The sequence below is a fragment of the Panthera pardus genome, unplaced genomic scaffold, assembly GCF_024362965.1.
Source record: "Panthera pardus isolate Hobbes unplaced genomic scaffold, ASM2436296v1 HiC_scaffold_24, whole genome shotgun sequence".
In the NCBI taxonomy this organism is placed as follows: Eukaryota; Metazoa; Chordata; class Mammalia; order Carnivora; family Felidae; genus Panthera; species Panthera pardus.
Window position 1 is genome coordinate 2,844,512 of NW_026526810.1, and position 14,760 is coordinate 2,859,271.

The 14,760-nt window shown below is 47.3% G+C and overlaps 1 protein-coding gene across 5 annotated transcripts in view; it reads left to right on the forward strand.

Moving 5' to 3' along the window:
* SV2B (synaptic vesicle glycoprotein 2B) overlaps nt 1-14,760 on the forward strand; it is a 220,326-nt gene that overhangs the window by 38,996 nt on the left and 166,570 nt on the right. The window contains exon 1 of one of the 5 annotated variants that reach the window (XM_053888752.1): nt 1,421-1,443. The exons of the other annotated variants lie outside the window; for them this stretch is intronic. The gene's annotated coding sequence lies outside the window, so the exon portion shown is untranslated. Of the gene's footprint in view, nt 1-1,420; nt 1,444-14,760 lie in introns of those variants that run through there. 5 annotated transcript variants of the gene reach the window in all.

The following is a 14,760-nucleotide window of genomic DNA, read 5'->3' on the forward strand; positions in this document are numbered from 1 at the left end:
TGTCAGCTGGGGTGGCTCTCCACGCTGCAGGTCAGGTTCAATCCAGCTATCAGGATGCTACCGTTAGCTACTAGGGACATGTTGTTCTCATGGCAAATGGTAAAAGGACATTAGATGCACATTTAAAGCCTCTGTGCACATCATGTTTGCTAACATTTCATTGGCCAAAGTATATCACATGGCCAAGCCCAACATCAATGAGGTGGGAGAGTACACTTCTCCTCTTACAGTGGAAAATACTGTATTGTTACATGGCTAAGAACATGGATCATGATTACATGGAGGAGAAGCATCAGGAATGATGATTTGTGTAACAACGCGAGTTAGCTCTGTAACAGGATGTTGATGGGACTTTTCTATTGTCCCAGAATGGCACTCAGAGTGCAAACCTATAAAATAAAAAGTCTTGGGCATTCTGCTTTTTTAAAAAGTTTACTTATTTATTTTGAGAGAGACAGAGAGAAGGGGAGGGGCAGGGGGACAGGGAGAGAGAGAATCCCAAGCAAGCTCTGTGCTATCAGCATGGAGCCTGACATGGGGCTTGATCTCATGACCTGAGCCTATATCAAGAGTTGGACACTTAAGCAGGCACTCTGCTTTTTAACTTGAGCCACAGATAACTGGGGTCCCTTGTGACTTCCCAGGAGGTATCAAAACTGGCCTCAGAGCCCTCAAGTCTAAGCCCAGGGTCTATGTAAGTATAGAGATGGAAAAGGAACGTAGAATCTTTGGAACCTTGGCCTATAGGAGGTACTTGCTTGAAAGTGAAAGGCTTCTCATTCTCCACAAAGTCAAGTGAAGGGGCTTTGAGAGACTCCCTTGTGGAGATGGGATCTTGCCGGGGGGAGGGGGGGGCAGAGACGGGGCACCATACACCCTGGCTGAGTGTTTGTTGACCTGTGAGTCAGCCACCCTCCAACCCCTTGGGGTACTAATGGACTCAAGTGGCTGTACAACAGAGTTCCTTTGAGGACTTGATGCACCTGCTGATTCTGGGGCAATGAACGCATAAAGCCTGATGCCTACTTGTAGTCTGGAAATTTTGGCAAATGGGTGGCTTCATGGAATAGCCCATGCTAGCAGGGAAGGATGGATGGTAGTATAGTGCCAAGGGAAAAAAGATCATTTTTCCAGTGCATTCATTAAGGGCTCAGGAAGGTGCAAAAGTCTCCATGGGAGGGGCATAAAACTCAGGGGAGGAGCAGAAGCCCTGGGGCTGTCCAAATAGTAGCTGAATCATGATGCTGAATCCTGCACCAGTGGGAAATCTACCTAAAGAATGGCCGGATGTGAGGACAGCTGGTGGCTTTGAGGTGGGACTTGGCTGCCCCTCTCTGAGCGGCTCCTCAGTGCAATGGGGACCAAAGTGAGACTGAACACTTTGCCTCAAGAAATCTGCATATGTAGCAGCCATCGGCATGAGAGAGGCCAGTGCAAACCAGAGTAATGCCAGGGAAAGACATCTCCCTATCATCATCATCATCACCATCACCATCACCACCACCATCACCACCACCACCACCATTGTTACTGCTTTTATGCTTCACTCCCATTCTGGGTTGAGTGAACAAAATTGGTTTACTTCCTTTCTCCACTTCTGGCCTCTCTGTATAGCTCCTTCAGCTCGGTTTGGAACCTTACATATTTTATGCATGGGCTAATGAGCTCTTTCTGCACGGAGGTAGGGTCTGGGGGTGTGGGCATGCTGGCTGATCCGCTTGGGGTTCCTGGCTTTTACTCCTAATCTCCAGCTTCTGTCTGGCCTGCAGCAGATGGAATTCTCTGCAGGAGGCTCAGCCAAGTTGCTTCACTTTTGAGAATAAGGCAGGGTCCAAAATACATAAACAAAATCCTGGTAGAAAACCTATCTTTGCAAGGAGCAAAGGGTTGGCATTTCTGGGGGAACAAGCTTTTTCCAAAGATAAGAACTGTCTTTTTAAAGATAAATCTCCTAATTTGTTAATCTTTTAGCATTCAGGGAGAGATTAGTGGCTAAAGTGGATGAGGAAAGGTAAGCTGTGCTGAAGGTTCTCTGTCATTTGAGATGCAAGTACAAAGTTATGGTTAGCAGTTCTTTTGTTCTTGTGCTTGGGTTTGGGCTGCTGGGTGACCTGCTTGAATTTAGCAAGTGACAAATCCCACTTCGGGCTCTGGTTGTTGTAAACTAATGTCACACAAACGGGCGACTTGTTCCAAACCTTGTGTTTGCAAGGAAGTTTGAAATTACCTAAATCTGTTGGTGAAATCAGTGAGCGTTCAAGTTTGCCATGCAAATAGTTGGTTTTCTGATGCTTATTAATTTTTTTCTGATTAGAAAAGTGGTGCTTGCTATTAAATAAGATTTGGAAAATAGTAAGACGCACTATAAAGCTCTTTATTTCTGCTTCCAGTTTGCTAGCCACAAAGTTTGTTCTAATTTACCCTACAAGCAGCAATGTCTGAGTGCCTCCTCAATGTATCCTTGCTTGAAGTATTACCTTTAAGAGAAAAATCAAACATGGTCTGTTTGTTAAATGAGAAAATATCTTCTTTTACTTTTCATTTATTTGATTGCTAACATGATTCAGCACTTTTACTTACTAATTGTGTTTCCTCTTATAAGCACTGTCTTTTCATGCTCTATGCCATTTCAAATTGAGTGTTGGTGTTTTCTGTATTTGTCATTAAAGCTCTGTGTATATTGTTAGTAAGAGCTCTGTGTATATTGAGGATATTAAATCAGTGACTTATAATTATTGTCAACATTTCTCCAGTCTATTTGCCTTTAATTTTGTGTTTATGTGGTCTTCTAGCCATGTAGAAATCTAGTTTTATATACTCATATTACCAGTATTTTCAGTTAAAATCTCTTTCATTTCATGCTTAGGAAGTCCTTTTTTACCCTAAAAGCAGAAAAGTACTCATCTGGATGTCTTAACTATTTTTATTACTTTTATTTTATATGTGATGTAATGTTAATCGTTTGGACTTTATTATGGCATATAGTGTGAGGTAGGGATCTGTCTCTATTTTAGTCCGCTTATCTGTTAATCAGTTCTTTCATATGTACTTAATGAATACTCCTCCTTTCACCAGTGAATTGAAAATCCACCTTCTATTTTGTTCTATTTGATCTTTCTGCCTCTTTGTGCCCAAACTAATGTAATTGTTTTAGTTTTATGTTACGTTTTAATATCTAGCAGTACAAGTCCCTCTTCATTCTTTTAAAATGTTCCTTGGCTCTTTTCACCCATTTATTCTTCCAGATAAATTGCTGAATCATGTTGCCAAGTTAAAAAAAAAATCCTGGTGGAGGAATTTGGATAGAAATTACAGTTCAATTTTATTACAAATTACATTTGTATTTATGTAGTAACCTTGCAAACCATTTGGCGAGAATTGGCATTCCATAACATGGTAAATTTCTTTATTTACTCAATGTTTGTTTTCAGTCTCCCTATAAAACTTTGCATTTAAAAATCATAATAAAATAATAGAAACTTATACTTATTGAGAACTTAATATGTGTGAGGCTTTGGGTTCTTTAAATTTAGTATCTCACTTAATCCTCCCAACTTACCCCAGGTGATACAGATGGCGAATGGCAGTGCCATGGCACCCACTCAGAGCTTTCTGATTCTGAAGCTTGAGCTGTTAACTTCTACAATATATTCCTTTCTTTAAGATTCCAGCAAATCGAGCAGCACCTGGGTGTCTCAGTTTATGTGTCTGGCTCTTGGTTTTGGCTCAGGTCATGATCTCATGGTTGGTTGTGGGACTGAGCCCTGAATAGGGCTCCTCGCTGATCAGGGGGGCTGCCTGGGATTCTCTCTCCCTATCTCTGCCCCCCGCCCTGTGATCACACTATCTTTCTCTCTCTCTCTCAAAATAAATAAATAAATACTTAAAAATCATGCAATTTGAGTGGTGGGGACTAATGTCTATGAACCTACAAATTTTTGTTCTGTCACCTTAGGCAGGTTTTTTTTTATTTTTTAAAAAATGTTTATTTATCTTTTTTTTTTTTTTTTTTGAGAGAGAGAAAGAGAGTGCAAGCAGGGAAGGGGCAGAGAGAGAAGGAGACACAGAATCTGAAGCAGTTTCCAGGAACACAGAGCCTGATGCAGGGCCTGAACTCATAAACTGTGAGATCATGACCTGAGCTGAAGTCGGACACTTAACTGACTGAACCCCCTAAAGACCTCCTTAGGCAGGTTTTCATCTAGTGCTATGGTTTTCAAACCTGACTGTACATCAGAATCAGCTGAGGAATTTATTTTTAAAAAATTCACTTCCTAACTGTCCTGAGACAGTTAGGAAAGCCCAAAACTGTAGGGATGGGGCTGGGAAATCGACTTTTTAAAATAAACTGCCCAATGACCCCAATATGCAGCCAAAGGACCCAGTGATAGAGTATATCTTCAATTATTATTTTGGTTTCTACTGTTTTTATTTTCTTGCTGGAGTCACCTATAATTCTTGGGTAGAATTTTGTTTCTTTGTCTTTCATGCCTATTATATTCTCTCATCATTTGTACCTTTTTATATTTTTTCTTTTTCTTCTGAAGATGGACTCCATAGCCAGGCAAACCAGACAGGGCACTCCCTAGCTAGAACGGAAGAGGGAGGAGTTGGCGTTAGAAATAGTAGCAAATGAGATCAGAACATTCTTTCTCTTGAACTGTGGTGGGTCCTCCTCCTAAGCAGGGAATTATTTCCTTTTTTCCATTTCCTTCCCTTCCACACCCACCTTAAGAAAGCATTGCTTTGTATCAGTAATATTTTTTTAAGGTTTATTTATTTTTGGGAGAGAGAGAGAGAGCGCGCGAGCAAGCACAAATGGGGGAGGGGCAGAAAGAGAGGGAGACACAGAACCTGAAGCAGGCTCCAGGCTCTCAGCTGTCAGCACAGAGCCCGACGTGGGGCTCAAATTCACAAACCGCAGAATCATGACCTAAGCCAAAGTCGGACGCTTCACCGACTGAGCCACCCAGGTGCCCTGTATCAATATTTTTAATGTGATCTTGCCCATTGACTCCAGGAGTCTTACTACAAAGACTGCATTTCCAATATGTGCTAACTGGTCCCTGTTTGGTAAAACTCCCAATATGCCAAGCACTATGAACATATTACCTTATGGATATATATCTCATTAGGCCAGGGATGCTGTGGATGCAGGTCAGGTGTGCACAGAGCCTGATTCAGAGTGGGTGTTTATCATAGGCGCCCTCCCTCCGCTCCATCAACACTGCTCGCAAATGGGGTCCCCAGACATCCTCCCTGAGGATTCAGTTAGGAAAGCAGGAGTGCCTGAGGTTGGTTTCTCTGTGTGAATCATCTTTAATCACTAAGCTTTCTCCTGCTGGGTTGACTCTGCCCCAGCCTTTTGTGCTGTGAGCCATTTGGACAGCAGTCCCCTGCTTGTTCTCTGCCAGCACGCTTGCTGTAGAGCTGGTCCTCCCCAGTTCTGGCTCCTTCTCCGTCCTCTCTGCTGCTTCTAGTTGCTTGTTTCAGCTCTCTGAGCCATTTAACAAACCTGGATGTGCCAGTTAACATATTTTGCATCTGGGGCTCATCTGCCCCAACCTTTTGCCTGTCTTCAGGCCTACATGTTCCAAGATGTCTGTTTTAAAAAAAATTTTTTTAATGTTTTATATTTATTTTTGAGACAGAGAGAGACAGAGCATGAGCAGGGGAGGGGCAGAGAGAGAGGGAGACACAGAATCTGAAGCAGGCTCCAGGCTTTTAGCTGTCAGCACAGAGCCCGACATGGGGCTCTAATTCGTCAACAGCAAGATCATGACCTGAGCCGAAGTCAGAGGCTCAACTGACTGAGCCACCCAGGTGCAAATAGACCCAAGATGTCTATTTAGAGCTTGAGGAAAGCGGGTGTGGGTGGGCCATAAAACCATAGAGTCGGCATGTGCTTATCCAGGAATAACCTCAAAAGTCAAGATCCATGGGGCAAACGCTCATGGGTCCCTGTGTACATGGTGCCATTTGTGGGACAGAAATGAGGGTGGTGGGGGAATTTGAGTTTGTTGAATGTCAGGTAATTAATTGCCTCCCATTTTCTGAAGAGCAGACCTCGCTTACCCTTTGCAACAAATTCCTGTGAGGTAGGAAGTGTTGTTTCCATTTTACAGGGGAGCTAAATCACACATTCCAAGTCTTATAAGGGGTGCACAATAGAGTGGTGATCCAGGCCTGTGGACTCCTTGCCTGGTGCTTTTTTTCTCTATACTGGGCCTGTCTTCACTGAAGGTCTCCAGAGACTGCTTGGGAACAGGCTGGATTTGTGGTTAAGCCATCTCCAGGGGACACAGACCTGAGCGGTGAACACACTTGTCTGTGTTGTCTGCATGTCTGTAAGTCACCCCTTTACCTGGAAATCACGTGGGACCGTGTGGAGGACTGTGGTCGAGAGACGTGCCCTGGAGAGGTGTATAGGGAAAGTGGGGTGCACTGTGTTGCCCTGAATGTCACCCCATCACAAGACACCTGGCTTTGCCAGTTCAGAGAGGGTGCTTAATCTCCCTTAGGACGCCATTTGTCCGCGTAACCTTGGCCCCTCATTATGGGAAAGGCAGCTTGGGTGGGCAACGGTTTTGGCTCGCCAGTACTGGTCTGCTATGGTTTTCTCACTACATTCATTCAATTATCAAAATGTTATTAAGATTTAAATGAAACCTCCCAGCCTCATCTCTCCATCTGCTCTCGCTATTTATTCTCTCAGGGACCTCACGAATCTGTCATTTGCGATTTTACAGCTTTGCGTATCCGCAGTGCCCGTGGCGTTTCCTCTGCAGGCGACGATGCGTGACTCTCCAAGCAGGACTCTTGGGGGGATCGTGAAGCTAGTGGCACCCTCTTCCTCAGGGAGCGAGAAACCCTGTCACGCGTGCCCAGCAGCCCTGCGCTTGTGGGAGCACGTACCCCTTCGTGTACAAAGCAGACGTTTTCAGCCCACAGAGAGATGGGAGGCTGCTGCGAAGTCATACTACAACGTTCTGCTGTCCAGAAATGCAAAAGTATTTGTTCTCGGGGCTGCTGGGCGGCTCAGTCTGTTGAGCGTCTGACTCTTGGTTTCAGCTCAGGTCATGACCTCCTGTTTCGTGGGTTCAAGCCCCACATCGGGCTCCCTGCTGTCAGTGCAGAACCCGCTCTGGATCCTCTGTCCCCCTCCCCGCCTCTGCCCCTTGCCTGCTCACACACTGTCTCCCAAAAGTGAAGAAACATTTTTTTAAAAAGTATTTGTTCTCCAAAGGGGAGTGCATTAGTTGGCTTGGGCTGCCGTAACAAAACACCACGACTGGGCGACTTAAACAGCAGACATTTCTTTTCTCACGTGGTTCTGGAGGCTAGAAATTTGACTTCGAGGTACCAGCAGGTTGGTTTCCTCTGAAGCTTCTCTCCGTGGCTTGAGGATGCCACCCTGATGATCCACCCACTCTCCACACGGGCGTCCTTCTGCGTGCGCACATCCCTGGTGTCTCCTTGTGTGTCCCAATCTCTTCTTCTTCTTCTTTTTTTAATGTTTATTTATTTTTGAGAGAGAGAGAGTACAAGCAGGGGAGGGGCAGAGAGAAAGTCAGATGCTCAACCGACTGAGCCACCAAGATGCCCATCCCCCCCCAATCTCTTCTTCTTATAAGAACACCAGTCAGATGGGGTCAGGGACCACCCTAAGGGCCTCATGTTTACACCTCTTTAAAGGTCCTACTTTGGGGTGCCTGGGTGGCTCAGTCAGTTATGCGTCCAACTTCGGCTCAAGTCATGATTTCACAGTCCGTGAGTTCGAGCCCTGCGTCGGGCTCTGTGCTGACCGCTCAGAGCCTGGAGCCTGTTTCAGATTCTGTGTCTCCCTCTCTCTCTGACCCTCCCCCGTTCATGCTCTGTCTCTCTCTGTCTCAAAAATAAATAAACATCAAAAAAAATTAAATTAAAGGTCCTATCTTGACACAGTCACATTCCGAGGTGCTGGGGGCCAGGACTTCAGCATACGAATTCTGAGGGGCACAATTCAGCCCCTGACAGAGAGTGAATGAGTGATGAGGTAAACACCCGAGTTTCTGTTCTGTGCCAGGTGCTGTACTCACAGCTTCACCTACCTTTTCGCATTTATTTAAAAAAATTTTTTTTAATGTTTATTTTTGAGAGACAGAGACAGAACCTGAGTTAGGGAGGGGCAGAGAGAGAGGGGGACAGAGAATCCAAAGCAGGCTCCAGGCTCTGAGCTGTCAGCACAGAGCCCTACACGGGCTCGAACTCACAAACTGTGAGGTCATGACCTGAGCTGAAGTCGGACGCTTAACTGACTGAGCCACCCAGGTGCCCCTACCTTTTCTCGTTTATTAAAGAGGATCCCCCAGCTCACCTGACAGTGATCCCAGGTGACCTCTTCATCATCACCCCCGTGCAGTTGGTACAAGGGATGAGGCTTCCCTCGAGAACCTGGAAAGTTAACATCAGGGCATGAGGAGCAGAGTCGGAAAATGAACTCACTTTGAAGAGAGAAAAGGGCCCCCAGCGCCACTGTACTTGAACATCACTGGATCGAATATACCAATAATGATAATACCTGATACTTGCTGAGTGCTTCCTGTGTTCTAAGTGCTTTAAATGTATTAGCTATTTAATTGTCAGAATTCTAAAGAAAGCACATCTAACACTTTTCAGAGGTGTTGGTCAGCCAAGTGTGCGGGGAAAGGGGAGCTCCTCAGAAGGTGGTGTCAGCGGGTGGCTTCCGAGTCCGTGTAAGAGAGAGGGCACTGTCCCCGAGAGACTCAGGTAGGAGGGGTCCCTTGGCGAGGCTGCTGCTGCTGTGGGCACGGGTATGGGGTCTCTGAGCTGGAGCCGGGTGACTCATCTGCCTCTGCTTGCTGCAATTCTGTGTTCTTCAGCCTCCTTCCAGATATCCTTCCCACGCTGGTCTGCCTAAGGGGAGGAGGGGACGCCAGTCACACCAAGCTGAGCATCCTGTCTGACAGGTAGATCTCTCCTTGGCAATAAGCCATGTGGCATTCTGGTTGATATCTCTGTCCAGAATGCGTGATCAATTTAGAGGGGCCGGTGTAGGGTTGGTGCAACCTGATTTAGGGTGGGAGCCAGACCTCAGGCAAGGATAGTCTGTTTTCCATGGCTGCTGGAGCCAATGACCGTGAACTTAGTGGCTTAAAACAACACACGTTTGTCGTCTCACAGTTCTGGAGATCAGAGGTTGAAATGGGTGTCACTGGGCTAACATTTCCTTCTGTTCCTTTACTTTTTCCAGTGTCTGGAGGCCCAGTGCATTGTTAGACTTACGGCCTCTTTCTTTATGTTCAAAACCAGCAGCTTAGCATTTTCAAATTTCTCTCTGACTCTGACACCCCCCTGCCTTCCTCCGTTAGTTATGAGGACCCTTGCGATCCTACAGTGGGTTCACTCAGATAACCCAGGATAGTCTCTCGCTCTTATGATCCTTAACTGAATCTTATCTGCAAGTCCCTTTTGCCATGTAAAATAACACCTGCACAGGCTCCAGGGATTAGGACATGGATGGCTTTCGGCGGGGGGGGGGGGGGGGGGGTGTCATTTCTCTGCCTTCCGCAATTATCCACAGTTATCCTGAGATAACTCAGATTTGGGAAGATTCTTGAATGATGGTCAGCTGGTCACCTTAGTTACCCCAAATTCTCTAATTTTTGAGGTCGTCCTCCCTTCCCGAGGAGGCAAGGGGGAGGGTGTTAGTACTCCATGTGGACATAAAGGAAACTGAGTTTCACAGAAGCTGAGTAGTTCCCTGGGGTTGGAACCTATTCTGGCCAGCAGCTCTGTCCTTTTCATTACACCATGCTTCCTTTCTGATCCATTTAACAGATAGGGACGCGGAGACTTATTTCTGTTAGATAGGTAAGTGGAGAACCAGGAGAAGGAATACAGTTTCCCAACCAGGTGGTGGGAATGTAGGAATCTACGGGTGTAGATCTTCATGAGGTGTGCCGGGAATTGCCCTGTCTGCCTCAAAAGCTAACATTCCTCAGTTGCTGGTGTCATTCTGTGTTTAGCTTTATTGTAAAACTAAACCAGCAAATCAGGTTACAAACCACCTTCAGAAGGAAGCAGGAAAATCTTTTATTTTATTTCTTATTTCATTTAATTGTTCATTCACTCATTCATTCATTCATTCTTTTATCACCCATAGAGGTCTTTTCCTTTGGTGAGTGCTTTGGGGAATACAGAGGCGTTTAAGGTATGGCTTTTGTTCTAAAGGAGTCTACATCTGGGGCACCTGGGTAGCTCATCTGGTTAAGCGTCAGACTTTGGCTCAGGTCATGATGAACATTTCATGGGTTCAAGCCCTACATCGGGTTCTGTGCCTGGAGCAGAGCCTGGAGCCTGGTTGGGATTCTGTGCCTCTCTCTCTCTCTGCCTGCCCTTCCCCCGCTCATGCTCTCTCTCTCTCTCTCTGTCTCTCAAAAGTAAATAAATGTTGAAAAAAATTTAAAGGAGTCTACAGCTGAGCAGTTCAGTCTGGTCATCTGTCTTGCCGGCCACACAGCAGAGATTTTGGAATCGGAAACCATGGACTCAAATGCTAGCTCCATCCATCCCTAGTGTGTGATCCCGGGCCAGTTGCTTAACTTCTCTGAGCTTGCCTCATTTTTTCTTTCTATACAATGGGGTAATAACTGTAGCTACCTTGGAAGGTCCTCGTGGGGACTGAATGAATGTCAAGCTTTCAGCTCTAAGTTGGGCTCGTGGCAGAATGCTTATGAAATGTTCTCTCACTGTCCTGCCCCTTGGGGCTTAGATTTACCTTTAGAGAAAAGAGAAAAAGGACGGATGAGTGTGGTAGGGAGCGTGGGCGATGAATTTCAACATTCTGGGATATCATAAACTAATTAATGGGCAAAGGCCAGCCTGGAAACAGATCAGCTGCACCCTTTGTGTGGCTGTTCTAGAACAAGCTTGTTATGCCATGCCCCCCTGTTTGAGGTTGCTGGGAAGGCATTCTGTAGTCTCTAACCTCACACTGAAAGCCCTGTCCAGCCAGCTTTTCTTGCATCCTCTGGCGGAGAGGCTCAGTAGGGGCTTAGAAAGCAGGTTGTCCACCTGTCCTGATTTTGGGAAAGAAAAGCTCTTTCTATGGAATAAATAGCTTCTGGGATGAAAAAGGAAAGAAATACTCCAGAGGCATAACAGACCCAGAATGGGCCCAGGAACAGCCCAGAGGGGGTTTGGGTGCATAAGGAGCTGAGATGGCAGTGAGGAGGTGGAGAGGGGGGAGGTGGGAAGGAGGAGCTAAGTGTTCTGCTGAGTCTAGCCCGATGCCTTTACGGATGGAGTTCAAGTTTTAACCCCTGCATACTGGGGGTGTAGAAATAAATAGTCCCAGGGGTTCATCAGGATTTCTGCATTAGCTCTGCCCAGCTAAGCAGATTCAGGAGTAGTTCTCTGAGCTTTTCTTTTCTTTTTCTCATTATTAGCCTTGATGTGACATGTATTTTATGGACTCTAAGGAGACTCGGGCGGAGGCAGCAAATAATATTTGGGGCCCTGCACAGAAAATCATCCCCCAGGTATCTGAGCGGATTCCATAGAGAAAAGGAAGGCAGCACACCTGTGAGCCCTGTTGTCCTTCTCACGTTCGTCCCAAGGGCTCAAACCAAACTCGAGACTGTACAGAAACTGCACTTGCCCCCTCCGGGGTCACATCGCATCACCAGCCCCATGCAGTGTCTCACAGAGGTTGTCAGCCCCTCCGGGGAGCTGTGCTCACCCCCTCCCACTGTGAGCCAGCCTCCAAGCCGGCTCTCCGAGGAAGTGGGACGGGAGAACTGGGGGAGGTGTCAGCACGCAAAAGCTGTTCTGTCCTTTCCCTCGACAATGAACTTTGCAGCTTGGAAGCAATGATTTTTCTGCATGCGTCAGAACAAGTGAGTGAAGCAGATAGCGACCCGGTGTCCAGAATCCCCCCCACGCCCCCCACCTCCCCGCCACCTGGTTGAATATGAGGTCCCTGTGTCTCCATGTGCAAGTCCCTTGTCCTGCAGCTTTCTAGACAGGGGTAAAAGAATCACAGTGATGGGTGTGCTGAAGGAGAGGTCAGTCGCCCGGGGTTGAATGAGTAGAGGCAATGCGGCACTGTGGCTGAGCCAGGCGAGAAGCCAAAGCCAGCAAAGGTGTAGTATGTTTGGGAACAGCCCAGGATGGGAATGTGGTCCGGGGGCACAGATGTGGCTGCAAAGGTGGACGGAACCCAGGTGGAGCTCCCACATAGGCGTCCAGCACGATGAGCCTGGCGTGGGCGAGAACCCCCAGGAGGGCCTATGTGGGGGAAGTTGTTAGGCAGTAGGGAGCCATGGCTTCTTTGGAGGGGATGTTTTTCAATCTGCTCTGGTCTGTGGTTGGAGGCAGTATGACTTTGTGGGTTTTGGTGTGTCCCCTGGTTAGAATCCGAGCCCTGCCCCTTACTACGTATGTGCCCATGAGCACGATTTTCCTCGGCCTCTGCTTCGTTTCCTGTAAAATGGAGGCAGGAATGGCATGCGTGAAGGGGGCTCGAGAGAGTTCAGTGTGCCAGCCTGGGAGAGCGCTTTGTTCAGTGGCTGACACTTGGCATGGCTCAGCAGGTGCTGGTGGACATCCGAGTGGGCAGGTTCATGAGCTAATTGCAAATTCAGGGGCAAGACCAGGGTCAAGTGTTGTGGTGATGTGGGAGGAGTGACTGCGATCTTCCAGGGAGACAGGGTGGAGGCAGAAGAGAGGTGTGCTATGCACAGAGTCATAGAAAACATTTCTATTTAAACTGGAGTTGGAGGATGAGGAGCAGGGAATGGGAGAGAGAAGAGGCATTCAGGGAGGAAGGAGGAGATCCAGGAGAGAGCAGGGTGCATGGGTCCCGAAGAGAAGAGGGCTGACCAAGAAGGGGGTCCAGGAGGATGGGGGTCCAGTGAATCCACACATTCCTTAAGGTATTTGCTGGTGAAAGTGATACAGGCTGGCTGGGTCCAGGAACCCAGAGGAGGACCCCACAGTGTGCCGGAGAAAAAACAGAATTTGTTGAATAGCGTGAGTGACAGAGAAGAGAAGACAGAGTGTCTGGGAGATTTGGAAAGGGAGAAGGAGTCTCGTTGTGGCCCAGGGTAGGCACTTATATCAGAAAAGGGTCTAGGGGACATGTTGCTCCAGGAATCCAGGGAAGGGTCCAATCAAAGGCGAGTGCCAGGTGACCAATAGGTGTTATTCCATAAATTACCCAAAGTGCTGACATTGGCCGAGGTTTGTTCGAAGCTAATGTCCTGGAGCAGGTTTGGAATCTGCCTCTTTTTTTTTCTTAATTTTTTTAATGTTTATTTATTTTTGAGTGTGAGCTGGGGAGGGTCAGAGGGAGAGGGAGACAGAGAATCTGAAGCAGGCTCCAGGCTCTGAGCTGTCAGCACAGAGCCTGACGGCGGGGCTCGAACTCACAGACCACGAGACCATGACCTGAGCCAAAGTCGGACGCTCAACCGACTGAGCCACCCAGGTGCCCCATGGGATCTGGCTCCTCTTAGGTTGTGATCAGGTGTTTCGGGCCGAGGATGCTTAATTTTCTTGCTTTCCCCTTGAAGCGGGAACTTCAGGCTTCTTCGGCTGCTTTGGAAATAGAGCCTTAGTAGAAAAACTGCAGAGACGAGACTTTCTAAAGTGGAGCCCTTTCAGCTCAAGGCGGCGGGAAAGGTTGCTGAGAGAAATGTTTCCGGATGGTGTGATATTTGAGCATCTTTATAGGGTAAAAAAGGAATAGTGTGAGGAGACCAAGCTTAGAGATTCAGAGGGAGGAGGCGGTGGATGGAACCAAGTTCAGGAACAAATGGGGGCAGGCGGGGCTGAGCCCAGGGAGGAGGTGAGCCTTAGAAGTCAGTAGTGGTGCTGGGGAGGCAGAGCACAGGGGATGGGGGAGAGTTTGGGGTGGACAGAGGTGGGAGTCACTGTGAGCCAAGGCGACAGGGTTCACTGAGTTGGGAATGTGATCGGGAAGCAGGAGGGAAGGTTTAGGAAGTGGGACGGGATTCATGAGAAAGGTTTGGAACAACCCCCAAGGGAATAAAACTAGGTACTTACTGGGGGCTCTCCAGTCACTGACAAGCAGGATGGGGGCTCAGCTGATGTGAACACCTGCCTTGGAAGTTGAGTGTGTGTGTGCGTGTGTGTGTGTGTGTCTACATATATGTGTAGTGTGTGTGTGTATATGTATCCATGTATTTTGTTTGTTTTTTGTTCCACTGTTGGTGGTTTGCTTTTAGAATGAGTGTTCAGCAGCATAGGCAACGGGAAAAAAAGAAAATGAGTTTCTGCTGGAAAGGGTGCCTGTCTGTGGAACATGGAACCAGCAGCATTTTACATACAGTTGGTGCATAATAAGGACTGGGAGACTAAAGACTATTGGGATCTGTTACATGCCAGAGCAAGGGAGACCTCTCCCATCACCCCTGCTGGCTCAGTTAATGCTATAAAAACCCCAGGAGGAAGGCTATGCTATTACTCATACCTTGCAGATAGAGAAACTGAGGACCAGAGAAGTTAAGGGACTTGAATACGGTCACACACAGAATAAGTGGTGAAGGTGGCAGTGGACATCTGTGACCATGTGAGAAACAGGCATTTTCTCTGACATCCTGTGTGCACAGTGCAGACTTGGTTTTAGAGTGAAATAGACGTGGAAGGGGCTGTGTTTGTCTGTTGGGTCAGAGGCACCTGTAAGCACAGGGCTTTGACTCTAGAAAAGAAACCAACATTGAACTGCCACCTTCC